This window comes from Agelaius phoeniceus, chromosome 2, assembly GCF_051311805.1.
Source record: "Agelaius phoeniceus isolate bAgePho1 chromosome 2, bAgePho1.hap1, whole genome shotgun sequence".
Taxonomy (NCBI): Eukaryota; Metazoa; Chordata; class Aves; order Passeriformes; family Icteridae; genus Agelaius; species Agelaius phoeniceus.
In genome coordinates this window covers 106,509,597-106,534,389 of record NC_135266.1, presented here as the reverse complement: position 1 = coordinate 106,534,389, position 24,793 = coordinate 106,509,597, and the positions used below count along the sequence as shown (strand labels likewise).

The 24,793-nt window shown below is 37.1% G+C and overlaps 1 long non-coding RNA gene across 1 annotated transcript in view; it reads left to right on the top strand.

Annotated features, from left to right (window-relative positions):
• Nucleotides 1-24,320, top strand: part of LOC143693407 (uncharacterized) — a 38,249-nt gene extending 13,929 nt beyond the window's left edge. The window contains exons 2-3 of the long non-coding RNA XR_013181056.1: nt 19,690-21,065; nt 23,932-24,320. This is a non-coding gene — a long non-coding RNA (uncharacterized LOC143693407). The remainder of the gene's footprint in view (nt 1-19,689; nt 21,066-23,931) is intronic.
• Nucleotides 24,321-24,793: the final 473 nt, after the last annotated feature.

Below are 24,793 nucleotides of genomic sequence, written 5' to 3'. Positions count from 1 at the left end.
AAGAGGCAACTGTGACAATGATGTTGGCAGACAAGTGGTCTCTTTCTAAAGTCCTTGTGTTGATCTGTCATATTATTTTCCATTAGCTCCCCCTACGCTTTCTGCAGATTGCTTTCAGCCATATTTTTACTAAATGTTTTTGGAAGTGCAAACTGCAGATTTCACCATCATTGTTTTGACATTGCAAGCTCAAGGTTAATGGAATTTCTTAGTGGATAAAAAGAAAAATAATGATATTTTAAGTTAAATCATCTTGTGGGTATAGCTAAATTGCAGGAATCCTAGAAACCATTACCATTAAAAAATATTTTTTTGAAAAACGGATGCATTTTACTAATTTTTTCTTCCTTTTCATTAAGTTCTAAAAAACTCCTAAAACTTATATATCTTTTCCTACTGCAGAAACCCAACTTTGTTGCTATTATCACTTCTCAAACATCTTTTAATAAAGTCTGAGAAATATAATAATGTTATTTGATATGATAATCTTGTTTTTAAAACCTTAGCCTTGATGTCATTATTCACTTTAACCAAAAGCAATAGAAAGCAAAAATTGACATGTAGAGTGTGGTCCAAATGAATTTGAAGTTTGCTCCTGTAAACATCTCTCTAGCAATACATAAAGATTTGCCACTGTCAAAGTTCATAAATGACCTTAATTGTTTAAAGACCATGTCTTTGCACCTTTGAAGATCTGCAAGGATTTACTAATATGATAGTGAGCAGTGTTTTGGCAGTATTCTCTCTGGTGGAGATTTGTTTTCTTTGAAGTGATAGCTACAATTACATTTGCTTTCCTTTAATAGTGAAGAAAAATAGCAAGAGGAATTGTTTTCTTGTAATACATGAAGGGCTTCTCTTTCCACTTTGCCTCAGAATGATGGGAATTCTCCTGAAGTTTGCTTTTATAGTTCATGGGTGCTAAAAGTTAATGATCTTAAGTGAAAGCAGGCAAATTTTTGGATGTTTCAGCAACATCTCACCTGATAAACAATTCCAATAATAACAACATTAATTTTAAGGCTGAATGTATAGTATTTTAACAATCTATCTCTCTTTTCCTAAGTGTCACTACTGCATTCCTAATTTGACTGTGCTACCCAGTAATACTACTTGGGCTAGAAAAATGTGCAATGTGTGGAAGAACCAACAATAGACTTGCCATGACCTAGCTTTTAAAGGTCTGGGGTTTCTACTATCCCTCTTCATGAAACTCTTCTCATCTATTCTCCCTTGTTTAGGACAAGAAGCCAAAAGATTTGATGTTACTTTGTTCAAGTTCACCCATCAAATCCTTAATCTGCTCCAGTAATTTCCATCAATATGATTATTTCTTGAAACAGTAACTGAAATACAATAGCAAATAAAAAAAATAGGATATAGCACTGCATGTGTTTATTAAAGTATGATCACATCAGATAACATGATATTTTCATTAAATTAGGATTTTAAGTAACAGATTTCATAGGCAAGGAAAATATTAGATTTTAGTCTGTGGGGACTTTTGTAATGAATTTGAAATGGTGCTATGCAGAAAATTTGCTTTGTTTAAGAAGATGAAGATAATAAGCAGAAATTTGAGATCAATAACACATTTTCAAAAGTTTTGGTCTTGGAGCTGATGAAGCTTACAAATGAAGTTCCCTTAGGATCACACCTGAGGCTTTTCTTTCACTATTTCATTAATATTTTTCACATATAGGCACCATGACAGTGACAACCATTCATGATGTTAAATGGTGTTAGCTATATACAGGAGAGCAAAAATTTCATATTGGAAGAACTGGAAAATCCCAAGGAATGGCAATACACAGGAAGAGTGGACTTTTTTATTGCAACATGTAGGTTGTCTTTTTGGGCCCAATATAAAAAGAATTCCCATTTTCAAGTAGAAGGGAACCATTTGGAAGTGATGAAAAGTATGTGTGCAATTTTAGGGACAATTATGTGCTTCCCTTGTGGTAGAACTACAAAAAAGGGAAATAGGACTCCAAGGGTTACAAAGTGAAAGGCTTGCTGTTGTGCCTGGAAAAATTTAACTCCATTGTTCAAAGACCTATGAGATTTAACTTGAAGTAGCATTGAATTGTCTAAAATAGAATTTTAGCTGGGTAATTGACAAAGAGGACACAAGCACCAGCAGTCTTTTTATTTTATTTTTGGAAAACAGTGGGAAAATTTTTTCTTAAAAAAATAACATGATTTACAAGAGGCAAAACTGGTGGTTTTCTGTAATGCTTGTGAAAAGCACCAGATGAGCTGAGCAGGTTTCCATGGAATATCTGTCAGGACTGATAAAGTGGCACACACTGTTTTGGTGCTTCACTCACCTCTGTGGTGCTCTGCTACCATGCCCTGACCATTGCTGCTCTCAGAGAACTGGAATGCTCTGCTTCAGTCTGCTGAGCCCAGGTCTTGCCACAGGGCTTTATGAACCTCTTTCTGAACTGTTACCTCATGCCTACAGAGCTAAGCTATCTTTTAATAAGGGATTTAATTACAGAGATGTGATAATGCTATTTTTCCGTGTAAAACAAGTAAATACAGACATGTTTTGGTGCTTCTACTTTGTTTCTGCCTTTATCTAGGTGACTACACAGACTGTAGGAATGTGAAAATAATTTAATTTTCAAGGTCATTCTTCTTCTGATCTTTACTGTAAGAATTGTGATCAGTGCTGCTTTTTGTAGTAATTTTCTAATGGGAGAAACAAGCAGGTGACCCAGGAGATAGTTTTGTACTAGAGGCCGATTCAACACAACAAATTCATTTCTTTTTAGGCTGCCAATCACTATGATCTTACAACTTTCATGTGATTTGAATGAAAATATTGCTCTCCACAGCCGCAAATCTCTCATAAAAACCTCCATGCCATCTAGTATGTTTTAAGGGGAAAAAAGTGCATGGAGAGAGAATAAAGACAGGAGTTTTCCCAGGTCAAATGAAGTCAGCATAAGTTGCATTATGTACTTAAAGCTATTGTAATTTGTACTTTCTTGAATAATACATTTTGCGTTGTGAGAGGCGTTGCATCACAAGCAGCCTTTGGTGTTTACCCCTTACTGATGACATTGAGCAAAATGCAAACCATGAGAGGAAAATTAGCAGCTGGTGTTTGAGCATCTCTTGCAAACATCTTTGTGAAACACTTTCAGAGTCAGTTCACAGGGGGTCACTGGCTGTTCTGCTCTTTTGAACGTGCAAGGGTGATGTAAAGGGGAACATTGAGGAAAAATGGTATATTTTCTCCCCCTACCCCTGACCTCTTTCAAATGGTAATAGAGGAATCATCGGTTTCTCTGGAACTAGCCTTATTTCAGTATTAAATCAGACAGAAATTTTGGCTGTTTACCCTGGAGTGGGCAGGGAGGCCTTCTGGTTCTGCCAAGAATAAATCATAGATGGTGATAATAAGATTAATATTAAAGCGTGCATGCTCAAGAGCAGCAGCATTTGGGTTTGCATCACCACCAAGAGACAACATGTCAGGCTGGCTTTTATGGAATGTTCCTCCAAAAGAAACTATATCAGGAAATAGTCCATGGGTGTGGGAGAGACCACACTGGATGAAGTGAAGTAAATAAAGCTATTTTGCTGAAGTATTCATGACTTGAATAAGCATGTGTTTGGAAGAGACAAACAGATGGGCAGAGGAACAATTGTTTTCAATGCAGATTCGAATCTGCTTATGGTTTACACTTTTGGATTAGCTTTAAATGAGCAAAGATTCTATTTTTATCTTCATAATTGTTATCCTTTGTCATCATTCTGTACTTCCCCCTCTCTATCTAACAAGGCCTAAGTATCATTTTAAGATACTTAAGAGGGAAAGGGACCTTTTCCCTATCTACGTGAAGAGGAAAATCTGCCAAATTCTCCTAAGTATAGCTTAAAGAAAAGGAATTTTGATGGAGAGGGAATGGGTAAGAACATTAACATAAAAATTACATTCTTTACAACAACTCCTCTAATAATGAAAAAAGATGTATAGATAAAATGCTTTGATAGTGCAGGACCTGGGCTAACACAAACTGACATTATCATCATCATCATCATTATCATCAAGAGCAGTTCATCCTGCTGTTGCTGTACAGTACAAAGAAGGTTAGAAATGATAAACATGTCCTATGTTTTCAAATCCATTAGTTAAATTAAATTCCTTTGTATCTCTTAACTTTTGGTCTCACCTATTTTTATTCATCAACCTTTCTTCTATTTATGTGTTAACAGAGGTGTGGGTGTATCTTTTTTGTTCCCCAATAAGGCTTGATTTCAGTGGAGAAGTTATCCCCTGGATGGATTCAGCATTCATAGGCATAATATTCCTATAACTGATAACAGATTAATTGGAGCTAAAGTGTTTTCTTCCCCATTCTCTCAAACACACATGTAACAGGACATTTTTTTAATTATTTTAAATATTGCTTTCATAAGTTAAGGTCTGAGTTATCCTAACTTTGTGCTCAGAAAAAGCCTTTTCTGGGAACCTCTGGATAAGCCAACAGTGACACTTCCATGCTTGTCCCTCTCCTTTGCTTTCTTCTCCTTCTTCTATTTGTTCTGGGATCCAGAGGCCAGCCAAGGAAGAAGGGGAAGACAAGGAGAAGAGAGGCTTGGAGGAAAATCTGGCTTGTATCAGGATATACTAGGACTGTTCCTTAATTTAACTGATGAACTGGAGCTGAATTCATTAGGACATTTAGCCTCCACCATATGTGGAATAAAAATTCTTTTCCCCACTCCTTGTATGTCTGAGCTCTTAAAATTATAATCTCCTGCTTCATGTACACTGTTATAAATATTCAGTGTGAACTGTTATAAGGATAGACTCTTTTTCTTTCTCTTTCTTTCTTTCTTTCTTTCTTTCTTTCTTTCTTTCTTTCTTTCTTTCTTTCTTTCTTTCTTTCTTTCTTTCTTTCTTTCTTCTTCATCCTCTTAGATTGGGTTTATATCTTCTCTGCTCAAACATTCCTTTGAAGTTTCTGCTATCAATATAAAATTGCTTTCTATTAACTGAAACTATATATATATGAAGTGAGTATAACCTGAGCACATTGTTCTAAGCAGCAGCAGTGAAAAAGCAAAGTATTCTTTCCTGTAGCACACTAGAAGTGGTTAGTGCCTGTGGTATCCATTCAGCTTGTATTTACTCAAATACTGTTAAGAGATTTTAGCCAAAAACAAATTTGAAAGGCCAAACAGAAGAGTAAGAATGAATAAAAGACAGGAGGGAGGGAGGGAGGGAGGACAGAGGGATAGAGAGGAAAGGCTGACAAAAGCTAGGGAAGTGAAGTGGATAAACTTGTGAAAAGAGGAGGGAGGAAAAAGAAGATGGCTGGCAAGGATAAGGAAGGTGAATGGGAAGAAAGAAGAAATTTTTTTATGTAGGTTTGAAATAATGCTCAAGCCATGTCTATTTCTAATAGTGCTCTCTGTATATACACGTAGACTGGTTTAAACTACACAGAACTGAAAATGATGCCATGAATGCCTAAAAAATCAGTCAATACAACTTTTGCCATAAATTTACAGAACGCTAAATTCTTACATGGAGAAAATGAGGTGACAGAGAGCCTGTGAGGATTAAGTGGAAGGAATTAATGTGGAGTCTGTATCTTCAGAGAGATTTTTATTTCAAGATGCCAAATCGTTCTCATAATGTACAGTTTTCCTCCATGGCTTCACTCACCCAGCCCTAACATTTTCCTACTGTTTCACTGCCTTCTCACAGGCTGCTGTTTCCTCTTTGCTTCTGACAGCTAGAGTGGAAGGATCCCATGAACTCCCTTAGAATGCTGGAATGAGAGAATCCATGTTCTCTGCTTTCATTGTCATGGAAGCTTGCACTATGGAAGTGAAGCTTGCTCTTTGTGTGAAGATTTAAGGAGCCCTTTGCACATGCTAGTCATTAATTCAATCCATCAGAAAATAAACATGCATGTAAACTCTATCCTATTACATTCTGTAGGGATTTTAGTCTGGTTCTTCCTTACCAAAAAATTCAATTAAAACAAACCCAGGGCAATTATGTTGGTAAACTCTATTTTTATCCTTGAAATTATGGTGAAATCCTCTCTCCTGCATAATCAGTAATACCAGCTATCAATTATTTAAGGAAATAGGAACTTAAATCATAACAGCTAACTAATTTTGTGACTATTGTGAGGTCTGTCCTAGTTATGGCCTTTTTGAAGCTAGTAAGTAGTGCTTATACCAGCCCACAAGTTCTGGAAATTCATTTCATGAAAGATCTCCCATAGATGCATTGCATTTTTTTGAACATATTTTGAATCTGCCAGCATTTTAGGAGTTAAATCATATTCTGGTCATCAATAAAACTTCCAGTTATTATTGTACAAGGTATAAATACTAATAAATAATGGCTGTAGTCATATGTAAGCCTTTGAAAAGGCAAACCTATCCATGTGAATTGGGGGCTTTGTGCAGAATTGTCTCATAACACATTGTGCCACCTATTTTTATCTTCACCTCCATAAGCAATGTCCAGCCAAGATCTAACCAGTGGTATTTGTTAGGTGGTGTGTCTTGCTCTCTGGATGGGGGGTTGTGGGTAGTTTTTAACTGTCCTGCAAAGAGATGATCCCATGGTGATGGGTCATGGGAATCTTGTTTATGCAGGGCTGGGAGAAACCACCAGTTGATTTGTGAAACACTCACAGAAGTTCTTGATCAGTAGTTAAGACTACACAGAGAAAAAACTTGGTTTGGCCCTCCTGGAAAGCTTGACTTTTTTTTATTTTAGTTAGTTTTTGTGGCCATTTAACCCATCAGGCAAAATAATGAAAGAAAAGGAGAGAGTATCTGAAATTTAGCCCTCGAAAAGCAATTTAGTTGAAATAATTTTTAATTCAATGCCAGAACTGAGGTTCAGAGAGCAAAGAAATTGGCCTCCATGGGCACATGTAAAATTTGGGGGTTTGGAGGTGTAATTTTCTTTCTTAATGGGTCCACATTCAGTAAAATGCCAGTTTAATGAAAGGAGAATTGTAAATAATTAATTAGAACTTCTCAACGGTTTTTTTTTTTAGGTTGAGTCTGTGGGTCAGAACTAATTGTGATGACTAGGAACAGGTTAGATTTCTTTTTTTGCCTTGCCAGTGCTGTTTCTTGGGCTTAACTAATCATTCCCAGGCTGACTCTTACCCTGTCCTTAGCTGAGCAAAAACTGCTTGTAAACCAAGTATGTCAAATGCATCAGATTTTAACTCTCTTTCTGGATCTCTGCTTAGTATTCATGGAAAATAATGATATTGTTTCCTGAACAAGATTTCATTTATTTGTTAAAATTGGTATTTGAAGCTGATCTGAATTTGTAGAATTTGGGAACCAGTTAGTGGCCAGAGTGATGTTAAATGGAGCAATAAATTTAAAGTTGTGATATTGGCATTAAGCATGCAGACTGAGGTTCTTCAGAGCAGCTTATGCAACACAAATATACAGCCTCTATAAAATGGAATGGGAGCTGCATAATTGCAACTCCAGCACAGTTTTAAAGGTTTATGGCACTATTTTAAATCAATTTTGCAATCCCTTTGTTTATTTTTGCTACAGTTGATCACAGGATTTTTTTGCTTTGCAAGTTGCAATTGGCTTCAACCCTTCCAGAGCCTTCTAAATTCTGGATCAAATTTAAGATGCAAACATACGTAATTTTTGAAATGCTGTGGCTTTAAGAACAGTAAAGGACAGAGGGTGGAATGAAAACAAATTGTGACTGGGATTAACTATGCTTTTGATAGATTAAGTTTATTTTAGCAGTTTGGGCCTCTCTGGAATGGAAACTGGAATAGAGAAATGCACTGGTTTGGTTTTTTTCAAAAGGCCTTATTTCCTGCAACTTCATTCTGGTCTGCTTTCTCCCTGTCATCATCTCCTTGGTCTCAAGAAAGACTACCTGACTTGTTTATGCAAACCTGATGACAGAATTTGGACAAACAGGAAAGTAAGGAAATCACTATGTTCTCAATTCTAGGAGCAAGGCAAATATATTCCATATTTCAAGCAACATTTGGCTTTAATAATAATAATACTACAAAGGGAAGAGATGTTGCCCAGACAGAAAGCAGCATTCATGGAGAAAGAATCAGAAAAGTGGAGAAGGTATATCCAATCCTTTGAGATTTACTTTTGCAATGTTAGCTTAAATGGAAAACAGAAACTACATATTGCTGTGTAATTTTTTAATAGTCGTAGCTTAGCCAAATCCCCGAGGTTAAAATGTTTAAAGAAAATAAACAACAAAAGAAATAAAATTAAAACAAAATACTCTCAAGTGCTCTGTAAAACAATCTTGAAGACTATCCAGAAAGCACATCTGTTGTTGGATGATGGAAAAGTACATGATAAACAACCAAAGAGCAGTGCCACTGGCATGGAAGGATACATTTTCAAATTGTCAAGATAAAGTTGTGGAACATAGTAATACCTTCCTCTCATGTCTGTAGAATTTAGTGCTTCACAGAATAAAACCGAGGAAAATAAAATCTGTTTCAAGGTGGAGAAAACCGATGCAGGGACACAATTTACCTAAGATTGTGTGTTAGAGCCTTAAGACAGCTGGAAATTGAACCAGGGTCAGACTGGTGCCCATTTGATAAGTCATATCTCATTTGGTAAGTCAAATCTCTCCATGGCATAGTGGGGAAAAGCTCTGTCAATTTTTTTGTAAGCACGTTTACTTTTCTTGAGGATTAGAGAGCTCCTGGAGACAGAATGCAGAAGTGTTTTTCTTTCTGCCATCATGTGCAAAGTTATTAGGGTTATAGTTGTACTCAGCTGGTATTATCAGTTTAGCATTTTCTAGGTATTTACAAATAGTCCAATCCCCTTTTCAGTTATTTTTGCATAGTGGTAGCAAGATTAGCCCCATGTGTGTGTAAGATGTTTAAACTTGGGAATTCAGCTGGTGGAAGGAGATCATGGCAAGCAAAGAGCTAGCATGGCTAAGCAGTGTGGGTCCCTAACCCAGCCCATGGTCTCAGAGGATGGTGATGAGGTGGGTGGGCACATGGAGGTGGTGCTCACAGCATTGGAATGGGCTGTGTCCCTCAGGCAGATTCCAATCTGCCCAAGTGGCCAAATCCCTACAGAGGCTCAGACAAAATAAGCCCACATCAGCTCTTGTACTCCTTAGCACTTTCCTTTTTAAACCCCTCATGCAAACCCTTGGGTATTTTGAGTCTTCAGTCAGGACTAGAGATGTAGGATGTGGATGAAGGATCAATCACCCTCTTCAAATTTATGATTATTTATGTAGGTCAGGTAAGGTGCTAGCATAAATATCTGAAAAGCAGTCACCTGAATAAAGAGTGTACAGAGAGCCAATTAAATATTTTATTAATACTTATATACTTTTTTTCTTTCAAAGGACAAGGGGGAGATATTTTTTAGCTGGATATATGGGCTCTCCATGTAAATAAGTTGCTGCAGTCCCAGGAAACCTGCACTGTGAGCATCCCAGTACCTCAATCAGCCCAAGGAGGTTCATGGTCAGGATATGCTGATGTTACTACCACTGAAGCAAATACATTTTAAACAGGTTTACTCTGATTTAGTAGTGCCATAGACCTGCATGTGAGATATAAGCCAATCTTAGGCCCCTTATTTTCACCCTACTAAGTTGTTGCTTGCTTTTGAACAGGAGGTAGGAGCAAGTTACATTTCAGTAGCATGTAACTCTTTAATATTCAAACAGACATAGTTAACTGACAAGGCCAGAATATTGCATGTCAAGGTTTCATTCTCTACTGTACAATAAAATGTCTAGACAGCTTGCCAAAAATCACAGAGGAATAGAGCCAAAAATCTCCTCTGGTCAACAGTTTAGATTTGGAGTGACAATGCCAGGAGTCTGCTAAGTGTTAAGGTTTCTTGTGAGATGCGTGGATTCAGCTATCATTGTCTTCAGTTCCTACTTCAGCCAGGCTTTTGTAACTGTGGGGAGAGATGATAAAAGTAGTCTATTCCTGATCAAAATTTGGATTCAACTTAGAGACTACCCAACAGGTAGAGAAGGAAGGATCCAGATTTAAGCACTTTCTTCCCTGGATCCATTTTTATCCCCTGTGAGAGGGCAGCAGTGTCTGCCAGCAGTAACTATTTAATCTCCCACTTTGAAGCTGTTCCTTTGCATGCACTCACTAAAACAGGACGAGATGCTGGTGTTCTCCTGGGAGAACACCTTCAGCAGTGGTCAGGCAGAGACTTCTTTTTTCCTTTGCTTCTTTCTTGATATTTCTGTGCTTTAGACAGAGCTAAACAGGAAAGATTAGGAACAACTGTGAAAGTTGTTGAGGTGTGTGCACTGAGCATCAGGAGCAAGGTACCCCTGTGTGCACATTACAAAGGAAATTTGAACACATCAGCCTTATTGATGGAGGCTTAACTCTGCAGGGACTTTATGTGCCTGTGGGTAAGGAAATGTCTGAACCAGAATATAAGGGTTTGTGTACATAAATATGCAGACCTCAAATTGAGACTCTTTTGTTGTTGGTTTTTTCCCCTCCACAGGTGAAATTGTTGGATAAATATATCTCTAAAAGTTGGATTATTTTACTTTGACAAGTCACAATTATATTGTAACTATCTTCTGCCTGTGGTCCTACTTGTCTGTTCTTTTAGTACTACTTTTAATGTTTTGCACACTGGGTAGTACATCTTTCTGATTCAAAGGAGGGAGGTTATGAGGCTGGGAATTTATGCAGCTGGTGCCTGCAGAGACCTATGTTTCCAAAATTCCTTGGAAAGTGTTTACCTTCTGCCAGTAATGATGTGCTAATATTCAATAGCAATGTATCCTCACATATTGACTGATTCAATGCTGCAAAAAAAGTGCTACAGGAAAAAAAAAAAGAAACTGCCTGTTAGGATTGGAGGCAGGCAATGATCAGGTTGTATTGCTTTGAGTAATGAAAGCTGTGTGACCTGGTTAACTGACAACCTGTGATCCAGAATTTTTAGCATATTGGTAGTAATTAGTGGCTTTTAGTAATTCTCTGTATTTAAAATGAGAAGAATGATGACTCCATATTCAGTAAAGTTACTCATTCAGGGGATTATGTTGAAATAAATTGAGATAGCAAGGAAAATGGTCATAGTCAAATTCTGCTGCTTCATTTGAGACTTGAGATCAATAAAACAAGTGAATGATAATTAGTTAAGAGGAAATCTAAATACAAACACATATCTTGGAATGAAATTTTTGTTGTTTTTGGGATATCTGTGAATGTCTTATTTCCTGTTATTCAGCTAGGGTTTTGTTTTATGAAAGAAGACCAATTCCTTCTTCAAGGGGATTGGGAAAGGACAAGGACCCTGTCATCTTGTGAACAATCAGGACTATGACCCAGAAAACTGCATGCATAGATTTACAGTTTCACTTAGAGAAAGTAAATTTCTGGTATAAAAAGGAATTTGTAAATTATTTGATAGAGGAAATGATTGCTTAGCACTTGGAGACAAAAAAGGAAGATATAAAGAAGTATTTAGCAGAAAGAGCAGGCAATAAAGTAGATGTGATGGTCTTGAGGTTATGACCCTTGTTTCTGAAGGTTTGAGATGAATGGGTGATCTATCAAATACTTTTAAACCTGAAAAGGGGAAAAGTTGGTGTGTCTTCAATTTTATTGTGGTCTTTAGGTACCATGACAGGCTCCCTGTTTTGTTAGCATGAAGACCACTTAATTTTGTTAGGATATGGCTGTTGCTGAGACATAAGTGCTGATGGATAATAGCAAAGCAAAAAGGAGCTATATTTGGAACAGCTTTTCATGGTTTCTAGAGCTCTTGCCCTTCCCCTCATTGTCCTGTGTCTCTCTGGAGCCTTCAACAACTAAAGGGAAAAGATGAAGAGCTGCTTATGAGCTGCTTTGAAAAGAGCAGCAGTAGAAATCAACAAGCTTAAACTTCCACCAAGTAAATGAACTGTTTATAGGTTAAAAAAAATTAGATTTTGTTTTCCTTTGATATTTCCAAACGCTGTCAAACACCCTGCCCCTTCCAAAAAATGTCCAAAAAAATCATTAGGTTATTGTACTCTGACACCACTTGCATTCATGTGTCTGTAATTAGCTTACAAGAAGTTTTATACATAAACATGGAAATTGCCATGATTTATTCTGAACTGACAATACTCCCTGCTTATACAGAGTTGCTGCAGCTATTCCAGAATAAGAATTTTGAGAAGAGTGAAAAAGGACTGTTTAGAACTATTTCTGATCTCTCTGGACAGCAAAAGTGGAAGAATAAAAAGGAAACTAAAAAGGCAACCAGTACGGAATACTTGGATTTATGTTTTATTGGCAGTGTAGACTTTTCACTCTATGTACAAGTACAAAAGATGTGGCAGGGTCAAAAGGAAGGATATTCCAGTAGACAGATCAGGGCAGCTGTGTTTTCAATAAAGCAGCAGTTTAAATTGGTTTATTCCACGTTACATCGCATAGGAAATAGGCTTCTAGACAAGGAAAATCCTTACCTAGAACTAGAGCTATAAAGAAATAGGTTTTGGAGAAACAATTGCTTCTAAGGAGAGATACTTGAAGTTAGGATTTGCAATAAATACCTAGGAAAAAGCAGCAATAGATTTGAACAAAATATTGGAGTTTGGTCAGTCTGTGATGTCATAGACCTGCTGAAGTTGAGGGGTCCTTGACAGCATCTACTCCCTGAGGATAAACAAAACTGAGTTTGAATTCAAGACATTAGGAAAATGAGTAAAATTGAGACAAATGAGAAGCTTGTATTTGTCCGAGACAGCATCAGTTAGGAATCTTAAAATGAGGTAATAATAATTTAAGGCATCTTTTGAAAGTATAAAACAAATCAATCTTAAAGTAGAAAAACAAGTTTGTGGAGCTGAAAAAAAATAGGAAAAAGGGGGGGAAACAGTAAAGGAAGCATCTTAAAAGGAGAATAAAAATGGAAAGAAGGGTCAATAGAAGCACGGTGCAGAGTTATGGGTTTGTCTGCAGCAGAGTTAACATGACAGATACAGCCATGGTCATGCCACACACAACAGTGCCTTCTTCCTGAGGAGGAAGGCTTTAATGCCAACTGTAAACTCACCTGGCTAGTATGGAAATTTCTATAAAAACAAATAACCTTTTAAAAGAAAGTTGGGTTTCTTGGTTAATTTTTTTGTTGGGGTTCTTTGTTATTATTATTTTTATTTTTTTAATTTTTATTCCTTTTATGTGTCTAGAACTGAAATACAGCCTATCATTAAAAGGGTATAATTAAACCTGTTTCTGGATAATAAAAGTGAGAATGATGGTAAATTTTTCAACTGAGCCAGCTGAAACTGGTGAACTGCTTGAACTGGTGAACAGCTGAACTGCTTGAACCAGTTTGTTTTCAAGTAAAAATGTGTCTCAAAACTGACCCTTTTTGTCTAGAATTGACTCATTACCATTGCTTTAAATACCTTTCTTTTTGCAATGATTTTCTTTAAATCCTGAGTTGTTTCAATCCTGAGTGAACGTCAAGATAGCATGATATGCTTGTTCTCTGCTTGTACTCATCATTCTTTTATGTATCTTAGCTCCAGTGCATGAGAGAGAGATCTTATTTACATAAGGTACATAGACATTTGATTTCACAGTCAATGTTGTATGTCAATATTAAGGACAAGACTCTTAAATTCAGTTCTCAGCTATTCAGGTTATAATTCTAGTGCCCGAGCTGTAAGTTCTATGAATGTTAAAATAATTTTCTTGACATTTATTTATGAACAAATTGTTGATATTTAAATTATCTGTAAGCGGAGAAATGTAAATTAGTCAGGAATGGTGGTCAGTTTTGGTTTCAATTGTTCAATCCTATTATTTTTATTTGGTAGAGGTTTAATTCTAACATGCATGTTAGCTATAGCTTGAGAAGCACATCCACATGACAGAGCTACACTCTAGTCCCAGCATTGTTTGTTCAACCACCATTAGTAACATTGCATACTATGGTCAACAGTTTTATTTGTAATAATTGAAATATATGATGTATAGCTGTATCTATGGAGCTCTAATTATAGAACAAGAAGAAATGAAAAAAATGTATTTGCCATTCAGATGTAGATTCTCCTGAGGAAATTAATCAAAATCCTATTTCAAATTCCCTAATCACCCACAAGATATTTTTCACTCCTTCTCAATCCTCAGGTTTTTGTCTTTGTTTGCTCTGGGGAGTGGTGAAGGAGAGAAGTCAGAGAAAGATAAGAAGGGACACTCTTCTTAACTGAAGACAGCTCAGTGGGATTACCTGAGTAGAATGTAATATTCTGTGCATATAACCTGCAGAGGTGAAAACTGCTTAAGGAGTAGTAAGTTCTTGGTGCCATCATCAGCATCACATAAAGCATTTCTAGAGAGGGACTTCTTTGATAGTCGACCTTGATGCAAAAATACATGAAGGAATTTTATCTGCCCTTTGTGGCTTATATCTTTATGTAACCTTGTAAATCTGTAGCTCCGGATGTGCTGCATTTGCTTTTTTGTCATGACATGAGACGCGAGTGATTTCAAATTAACTGGTCAATACTAGTGCATTAATGCATGAAAAATAACCACACACTTCCTGGATTCTAAAGACTGCAGATCAAGACTCCATGCTATGGGATAATCAGACCTGTAACTCTTCTTTAAGCTGCACTAGCTAAAAAACTGCCAATTCAAAATATTCTTTCCTTAGAGACAGGCTCCTGTGGCAAAAGCAAAATGAAATCCCCAAACCTCAACAACCAAAAAACCCCACAAAACCGAAAAAAGATAATCAGAGCTAACCAAACATTAAAAAAATATTCACATCAGGTTTACAGTCTGAATAAGAGCTCAAAGTCATCATAGTGTAGTCTTTCATGCAAACCTTAAATTTTTGAGCTTGCTTTGGTCTGGGAAATTTTAAGTTTGTTTACAGAGTGGAGATCTGTGTATCTCCCTGAAAGAAGTACTACCTGATCAACATCTATCATGCAGAATTACTGTGCCTGTAGGTTTTAATGCAGCAGACATGACGCAAACAGAAATGCACAGTCTTGACATTTTTGAGCTGCAGTAACAAATACAGAGGGTGGGATGGAAGCAGGTGGGTGCCACAGCAGAGTTTCTTGCCTGTAAAGGTTTTGTATGTGTCACCTCTGCTTTGTACAGCAGCTTCAGAATTGCTGATTTAGGGTTACAGGGCATGTGGGTTTCCAAATGGGGATGGGGTGAAGGGGCCAGCCTGGTGTGCTGGGGTGCTCAGTGGATCCCACTGTACCTGCCATGGCTAATTCCATGTCCTGGGCCACATTTCCTGCATAGGTCTGGCCTTCACATGGTGTCTTCAGGAGTTCCTACAGCCTGTCTCACCATCCCAACCCCTGCAGTGAAACTGCAGCAGTCCAGCCCTGAAAGCAATGTAGAAAACTGCATCTAAACAGCAGCTTTTAGGCAACCAAATGACCACTCATTTAAATACCCTCTGCTATCCTGGAGACTGATGCTTTTTACAGACCAGCTCCCCTCAAGACAATAGCATGCATTACATGATTGTAAAATCGGTGTAAATGGGATCAAAACCAGATCCATTAACTCTAATTAGGGAATGTGGTGTGATCTTATTTCACTGCACTGTATACAGCCTCTGTGGCTGTTATTTCAAGTGACAGACGTTTGTTTTCCAGCACTTAACTTGCGCATAGAATTAATGGTAATGCATCCAAGAACTGATATTGCTAATATGCAGCATTAGCATAGCTCTCTCTGTCCCTAGCTTCTGCTGAGAAAAGGATTCCAAAAAGAGAGAAAAATAGCTCAGACCCTGTGGAATAATGACATTTCTGTCTTCTACAGTGAAGCATTTCAGCCCGATGAGGGTTGAAAATATAGACTATTATTTATTTCCATGGTAGTGGAAACCATTTTCAATGGATTGCACATTTCTATCAGGGTATATAATTTGCTCCTCCTAGAAGCAGGAAAATTCTGCAGACAGATTTTTGCCTGTCTTTAAACCCCTGACCAGCTGACTAACTCCCAAGGTTTAATAGCTGGTAGGCGTCTGTAGGCAAAAGTAAAAGAAACGACTTCATCAAGGAACTGCATCATGCTTCCAACATGTGGCAACATGAGTGCCTCTTCACCATCTGTTATTTGTGTGAGGATTTTATTATGTAAATGACAGTACACACGGCGCCCTCAACAAAGGAAGATCATTCCCCTTACAGTATGTTGCGACTGCCAGGTTTCTGTGTCAAATAATGAAACAAATAATGAAAGCAGCAGAGCCATGGCAGGCAGAATATCTTGGGTTCTTCTACTTCTCCTCTCGAAAGGGAGCAAATATCTTGATGAATAATTTGGTTTTTGCGTATGTTGTGACTCATAAAGACAGGTAGTCAATGAAACAGTGAAGAGTGGACAGGTGAAACTAAATTCAGGTGAGGTTTGCAGGCTTAAAAGAGATTGAAGAGACAATCCTAAAAAACTGTGGAGACTTCTAAACTCTCGGGTGTCACTGAGAGCCAAAAATAGGATATTGGGCTCCTAAATCATCTACAACAGACAAAAGGTGCTGTGGGATAGGGTTGGAAGTAAAATTCTGCCCTACATCCTTATTTAAAATTTTCCATTAAATTACCAATTTAAATTGAAATGTAATTATCTTAACTGGCATATTTTTGGCAGCTGTTATGAGAAAAAAAAAAAGAAAAGAAAAAATCCCTATGCTGCACTGGATCAAGTAAAAGCCCATAGGAGTTCTAGCACTGGCCCTTAATCAAAGTCTGCAAAGACACAAAAGCTTTGAGCTAATCTATGCCAAGCCATGTTGGACAGTATGGCACTGCCAAGAGCATCCTTCTGGTGGCATTTAAAGCACCTGGTGCCCTAGGAAAAGAAATCATATCCAAAGCTGTAAATTCTCCATTTTCCTTATACCCATCTACCGACCAACAGGGGTTGCTGTGATAGCAGCACAATACTGCATGGGAAAGAAAACACATCACTAATTTTATTACATTAATTTTTTTAATGTTATCTGCACACACACTCTTCCTTATTGGGTGTTTCATATGGTTTAATATAATTAAAACATTGCTGTATTTATTGGTTTAACTCAAATCTTAACATGATAATTGGAAAAGATACGCATTAAGGATTAATTTTTATTCCAGATTAATTTAGAAATAACTGAAAGCAGTGTCAGAATTGGCCAGATTGACGATTTTAGGGTGCTTGGTTACTTCTATTGCATTGTTTTTGTGTGATTTCTTATGCTTGTATTTGTCAGCTTTTCCTGACTTAATTATGATTAAATGTTGAACTTTACAGATGGCCAACTGCTGGTACTGCTGTATTGATCAGTTGCTTTTATTAATGTGTTAAATTTTGTGGTTGCACCAGGATCATATTTTGTGATAGAACAGCTAATAGCTGAAGAACTCTGCCATGAAAGTCCCAAGCAGCCCAGCCATAGCAGATATTAATTTTTTTTTCAAGTTACCTTTATTTTTAATCATGATTATTATTTATTTATTCATTAACATCTAACTTCATTAAAGATATGTCTGGAATGTTTTCATGCTAAAGGACAAACCTGTGTTACTTTTTAACCAGTAGCAAGGAAAGAACAGAATGTGTACAGAAACAATACAGCTACAACTGATGCCTGGAAGCACAAGTATAACTGGCTTTTTTTTTTTTTTCCTGAGGTCCTCAAAGTCAAAATCTGTACTTTCTCTGAGAACCTGTTGTCATGGGGGTTTTTCAGAATTATAAATCAATGGCAACTGTAATCTAATTCCTCAAGTCAAACTATTTGGTTGAAGTTTGCAAATGTGAAATAAGCTTGCTTTCATCATTTCAAGTGTCAGAAACAGTTCAAAATAAATTAGGACTTTGATGAATATTTCTGTGTCCTAATATTTTTGTCTCACAATGCATGTCTACAATTCAGACATCAGTTGAAGATAAATTTTTGCATAGATGGTATTCAAAACAGCCTAAAATATCTTTGTGATGCGGAATGGTTGTGAAAATTAGGAAGAAATGTGAAATATATATAGATATTTTCATCACACTCTTTATTGCACTTCTTATTTCCTACACATTTCTGAGCCTGTACTCCTCTTATTCTATGAAGGGTGATATTTTCATAAGTATTATGGATAAAGTTATTAATTTTGTGTCCAATTTACTGCCATTTGAAGTTATGCTTTCCACAGTGTCCTGTGCAGACAGACTCTTTCCTTACACCATAAAACTGAATTAAACTGTAACTGTAGAATTTGTCTTTTATCCAACAAATATTGTTTTATACATCACATATATACGAATATGAAATTGGCGATTATTTTATATTCTGAAACTTCGAAGTTATGTTTCAAACAGGAATGCCAATATTATTTTTCTTGACATGCAACATGTTGCATGTAACCATAATTATTCATTCCCATGTAAATGTTTTTTTTCTACCAGTTTGTATATATATAAACTAATGGGGAGCAGTTACATAATAAACACTCTGTAGGACTGAAGTCTTTGTAACCTTAGAATCCTGGAAATGACATTATTAATATCCCATACAATATTTTACCCAGTCATCTGTTTTCTGTTTCTCAGACCTCTTTGGTGTGGGGAAAGGAGCCCAAAGTGCTCACAACTCACTGATTTGAACAGGAACTGAAAAACCAGGGAGAAAAACCATCCCACTCTGGCCATGGTCACAGCAATAGGACTTCAGCCCAAGGCTGCTGTGCCCTGCAGCTGGCCCTGAAGGTCAGCAGAGAGAGGGCACGGCCACCACTCCCTGGGAGTGAAGGGTTTGCCACAGCCCCCAGCACTGCTGGGATGGCACGAGTGGGATGCCAGTAGATATCTCTGCAGGCTGCTAAGCTCAACCCCAGCTGTCAGAAATGCCTTCCAAGCCCTTTGGTCAAACAACAGGGGGTCTTCAGAGGTGCTAAAAGTATTGGCCAGCATTCTGGCCTAGGGTTGTGGAACAACATCACAGAGGAAAATATTCTGGTCCTGGTTTTTGGACTCCAGAGAAAGTAGAAAATGAAGTTGTGGCTCAGATTTAGTAGTTGGTTATACTATTTGCACATGCAAAACTCCAGAGAAAAAACCACTAGCCAAATGACAACAGAGAGCTGTAAAGGCAAGATCTTTCCATTTAGTTTTCCTCCAGAATGCCAAACAAAGGTATAACAACTTAACAATTACACAACTTTAATAACTTTTCTATATTTAGTTCCTGTAAATTCAAGCTGACACTCAAACCTCACCTAAATTCTGATATGTCTCCTCTTGATTTATATGAGATTGGTTTTGCAAAACAAATTTAAGTCCTGATGGCTGCTTGATGGTGTTATCTTTTGATGTTTCTTCTCTTACTTTCTGGTGCCTGTTTGTTTTTGTGTTGCTGCCCAGACTTCTCTTTTCCGATGTCACCAATCATTTCAATCCTTGTTTTAACATTGTATAATTTATTATTTGTTTCACAGTGCTTTATTTTCTTTCTTTCTTTCTGTTTTTTTAGTGTACAATCTCCAAGGAATCTAGCAGCTCTTGCGTTAGATTGAATAGATAGAGCATGGTGGACTGGATGTCTGACACTTAATATTATTTGTAGCTGCCAATAGCTTTGAGCATGTCAGTTTGTCATTCAATATTTTTGTTTTTCTCTTCTCATTTCTAGTAATGCAGATAGAGATTTCCCCCTTCAGAGCAAAATGCCATGATGTTCACAAAAGCTATATAGATAGAAAATGGTGCTGATAGCAGCAAAAGAGGAAAGCTTTCATCATCCAAACAACATGGACCGAAAGGTGTTGGAAACTAAAGGCCAATTACTCCCTGAGGTGCATGGGGGAGCCACTTCCACTGTAATCAGTCTTGTGATTGTGAAGGCAGAAGAGGACCTTGACTGTCTGTATCTGGACTTTGTCAGGCCATTTGTTTGTGACCAGAGTTGTATCATTACTGTGGCTTTTCAATAAAGGGATGTTCACTGAGGCATCACATTGATATTTTTGAAATATGTTCCACATTTTCAAAGGAACAAATTTATCAGCATAGAATTGAAAAGTCTCGCTGCTTCAGTATGCAATTGAGATTCCACATTACTGACATGCAAGGGCATTCATTTTTCACCTACTGGATGTAATGGGAATGAGACCCCCACCTGGATTGCTGCACCCAGCCCTGGGGTCCCCAGCACAGGAAGGACAGGGACCTGTTGGACCGAGGCCACTAAGATGATCAGAGGGATGGAGCAGCTCTCCTATAAGAAACAGCTGAGAGATTTCAGATTATTCAGCTTGGAAAAGAGAAGTCTTCCCGGTGACCTGATTGCAGCCTTCCTGGGCCCACAAAAAAACCAGAAAGAGACTATTTACAAGGGCTTGGAGTGACAGAACAAGGGGGACTGGCCTCAAACTGGCAGAGAGTAGGTTTGGATTAGATATTAGGAGGCGTGATGAGGCCCTGGCATCCAGAGAAACTGTGGATGTTCCATCCCTGGAAGTCTTCCTGGACAGGATGGGGCTCTGAGCAACCTGGAGTAGTGGAAGGTGGCCCTGTCCTCAGCTGGTTTGGAATTAGATGATCTTTGAGTCCTTTCCAACCCAAATCATTCTGTGATTCTACGATTTTCAACAAGTGAAGGCATGTTAAAAAGGAGATGATTTAGCCAAACCTTGTTCCTTTTTCCAAAGAAATTTTGTGGGAAATCCTGTCAGGCTTTCATCTCTGAGTCCTGTACTAAGCCAAGCCCTTGCAGGTATTTTTAAGTCTTTTTGGTCTTTCTGCAAAATAAGGCCTTTAGCAATGACCTTTGGACCTTCCATTAAGTATGTTCACAAGATCTGAAGAGGGATCCTGTTCTGGCTGACACAGGTGACTTTTGAGCCTGAGAACTGAAGTGGTTCCTGCAGGACTGTGCAGCAACCAAGCTGATTCCTTGGGCACTGAATAATCTGGCATCACTTGCTAAATAGACTAAAGAAAACAACGGCTGAAGTTGTATAGTAATGCTGCAACATCAATTCCTCTTCTGGCATCTATGGAAAATGGGTGAGTGAGCCCAGTCTGGCCCTTTGCTTTTGGGCCAGTTGGAATAATTGGTGTCTTTTTTTGCAGCATTTCTCAGCAAAAAAAAAAAAAACAAACAAAAAAAAAAAAAAAAAAAAAAACAAAAAAAAAGCAAGGCTGGAGCTGAAAGGAGGAAAAATCTCTTCATGGAGTGTTTTATGTCTAGGATCAAGACTTTTTGAAGGATTTAAGTCCCAAATACAAATGAAATATGCAACCAACTATAATAGCTATCGGGAGATGAAGGAAAAAGGAGAGGAGAGGGAAAGGGAAACACTTCCAGGGAAGGTGATGCTGTTTGGAAAAAATGTCTCTTACAGTTTGGCATCTAGCTGTTAACATACTCTTGCCAACCTGCGAGTTCATTTGAGGTTTATAGCAAGTTACAGGAAGAATAAAAAGTTAATCATGTGCAGAGACTTGGTGTTGTATTCTTGCCATCAATTTCAATAGCAGTAATAACATACAGACTGAAGCGATTAAAGAATGGCACAAGCTGCTTTCTACTTGAGTTTGCAAATGTATTTCCATAGAAATTTTAATTTGTGTGGTTTTCATCCAAATTTGAAGAGATGATGATGTGAGGTCTAAGAACACTATATATGGGTTGGGTCTGGGGTCAGATCCTTCTATCAATTTTTACCTGCAATAGACTTGGGGACTTTTCTCCCTCTATCTGAAAACAAAGTAATATTTTGTTGAGGTGCAAATCCACAAAAAGAAATAAAAGGAAATTGGGAGAACTCAATGATGAAGATGGTTACTCAACAGAAGGCTTAACTACATGTTGTAGCCTGCATCCCTGCATCTTTTTAACAAATCCCAAAAGTTCCTATTAAATATTTTAGGGATTTGAAGCTGAGGAAATCTATTGAAATACTGTCTGGGCCTGGATTAGCACTCCAGACTAAAGTTTAATTTAATTTTCTTTTAAGATTTTTATTTTTTTTCTTTCTTTTCAGTTTGTAACTATGATCTATAGTGTCATCAGCTGAGGTAAAAGTTCTTAATGCATCAAAAATTATCATTGACACTTACAATGAAGAAATAAGCTTCTCAAAAATAAACCACGTAGTCAGAAGTGTTTTCAGTCGATTAAACTTTTTCCTATTTCTGAAAGACTTTTGAGTGGTAATCACTTTGCTGAAAATCTGCACATTTTTTGTTGTATATAGCTGCAAACTGGACAGAGGTTTTTTTGTTCTTTTCTCTCACACTACACAAGTGGAATGGCAAATTTTATTCATGGCACATATGTGCCTTAAGCTACATTAACATCTTTATTAGCATAGTAACATGTATTTGAGCTATCCTGATACATTGTAAACACACCAGATCTCAGGTATATAACAGCATATAAAGATTTATTCTTTTCTTTAAAGGATTTAAAATTCAGCAAAAGCTTGCTGTAGGTGAGTGATCCTACTTATTAGAGATGAATTTTAACAACTGTAGTCCACAAATTTCTGCTGTCCTTTGAGGTAAAAAAAGAAATTGATTGTAGGAAAAAAAAAAGTTGTCTTTGCATTCCTTTACTTCTTGTCATTTTTTCTTTGTTTGATGTATCAGTTTCTTGTGCAATGCTTTCTCCTCTTGTTTTTCAGAGTTACTAATTTATGGTCTATTGATGCACAGCAGTTCTTTAAGCTTAGACTTAGTACTTGGCTGTCAGTAAGAAAGATGAGAAGCAAAAGTGTGAAGGATTTTCCCAGGGTAAATCAAGACTTATAGCCACATCTCCAAGTGGAAAATGTAAGCAGGTGTAAAAAGTTGGATTGCAGAAAAATAGAACAAGGCTATCACTTTTTCTTGGGAGATAATATAATTAGATTTATGTGTTTAAAATAGTTATTAGGATTGATTTATATTCAACTACTTTGATTTGTTTAACAATTTCACTACATAGAATAGCAAGTCTTTGCAATTTATTTGGGTTTTGTCTTGTCAACTGGCCTGCCTCCTTCCCTTCCCTCTTGCCTCATTTGCAGTCCTGTGCTAGATATGGGAGTGAAAGTTTTCAAGAGTTTTCTCAAAATGCTAGTTCATTGCCTTTTAACCTTGAGTTATTTTTTCACCTTTTTTTTTTTTTTTTGGAAAGAGAGTGTAAAACTTGTTCAACAGTACTAAGGTCTGGTCTAATCTAAGTTTACTGAGATTTCTGGACACATCTAATATTGTTTGTGTGTATGTACTCTACTTATCTGCATGGAGATCAAACTGGCCTTACTACAGTACTGATTTCACTAGAAATATGTTGCCTGTAGATACCAGCATGCTAAGGTTCCAAAAAGAATTGATTGATAATTTGAATTTCAACAGGAAGGACAAGGGAGAGAGAGCATTAAAACTTTGTGAAATAGCTTTTCTTCTTCACTTTTGTTGCTTAAAAATTTAAAACTTGAATCATGATGCTTCTCTCCACTCCCCCAAGAAAATTTTATACTTCAAGAAGGGCCTGAAGGCTTAGTAGGAGTTTAGTAAGAATGTAGGAAAGTCACTGTCTTTCTTGATAAAGGTTTCTCTTGATGAAGGTTTCCTAAAGAATGAGGCAGAACTCAAAAGTTCTTTAAAATTAGGAGGAAGTTTTTCTCTCTAGGTGTGTGATTTACTCGTGCATTGATTTTACATTCATCTAAACTATAATGCTGTGCCTGTCAGTTGGTTCCTTGATGCCAGTGTGGTTATGTTGCTGTCCCAAAAGGAAGGCACATGGATTCCTTGTAGTTCCAGCACTGCAGGTAGAAATATTAGGGGTATGATTTCACTTATTTGAAGTTACCAAAATGCTGGAAGAAGGAGTCAATGCCGAATAGATAGGCTGTTTAATTTTGTTTACTTTCTCTCCTAGGAGATTGGGTATATCAACAAGAAATGCTGAAAACCTGTATTTGAAAGAAGCAATTGTTATGGAGCAGGAAAAATGTAAAGTACAGATTGTTTGAGTTCCCTGAAATCTTGACTGATAGATAAATATGAGGTGAGCAGCAGTGACAGTGGTGAGAAAGCTGACTTGCAGAAGTAAAACACACTGGATTATTGTTTCAGTGGTAGAAGAATGTCTGCATTTTTCTCATACATTTCTAGGGGGAAAAAAAGCATCTTGTACATGCTGTCCTCAGTTTGAATTTATAAATTAAAAAAGAATATTTCTATGCTAGTATGTTGCCATGACAGTATTTCTCCTGATATATACTTGAATATTATAGTCATAATACTGTGCAGTGCTGTATATTTATGCATTATACATATTCATTTTTTCTACATTGACTATGTGGAATAATTCAGCTTTTGTAATTTATTTTGCTAAAAGATACATTTGTTTTATATCTATTAATGGGTGTACATACAATTTATTAAAACTATTTCTTTCTGATTTTTAACTTCTGCTGAAACCATAGTGTAATGATGGTATGTAGAGAATAATATCCTTGCACTTCCTGAGGCCTTAGCTGGCAGAGTTGTCAAATTAAACTGGAACATTTTGTAAGCGTATCTTTAATAAATACATATGTCTGTCATGCTTCCCTACTCAGTCTTATAAATCAGACTGTATCTAGCTGTCAGATACTCTCAACCCGGTTGTCCTAATCTGTCAAGTAAAAATTATAGCATCTAAGCTCCCATCCTTCTCTGAAAATATTTATTTATACCAGTGACATGTCAAGGACACACCATTTTTTGAATTTATTTTTTTTCCCCAGCAACAAAAC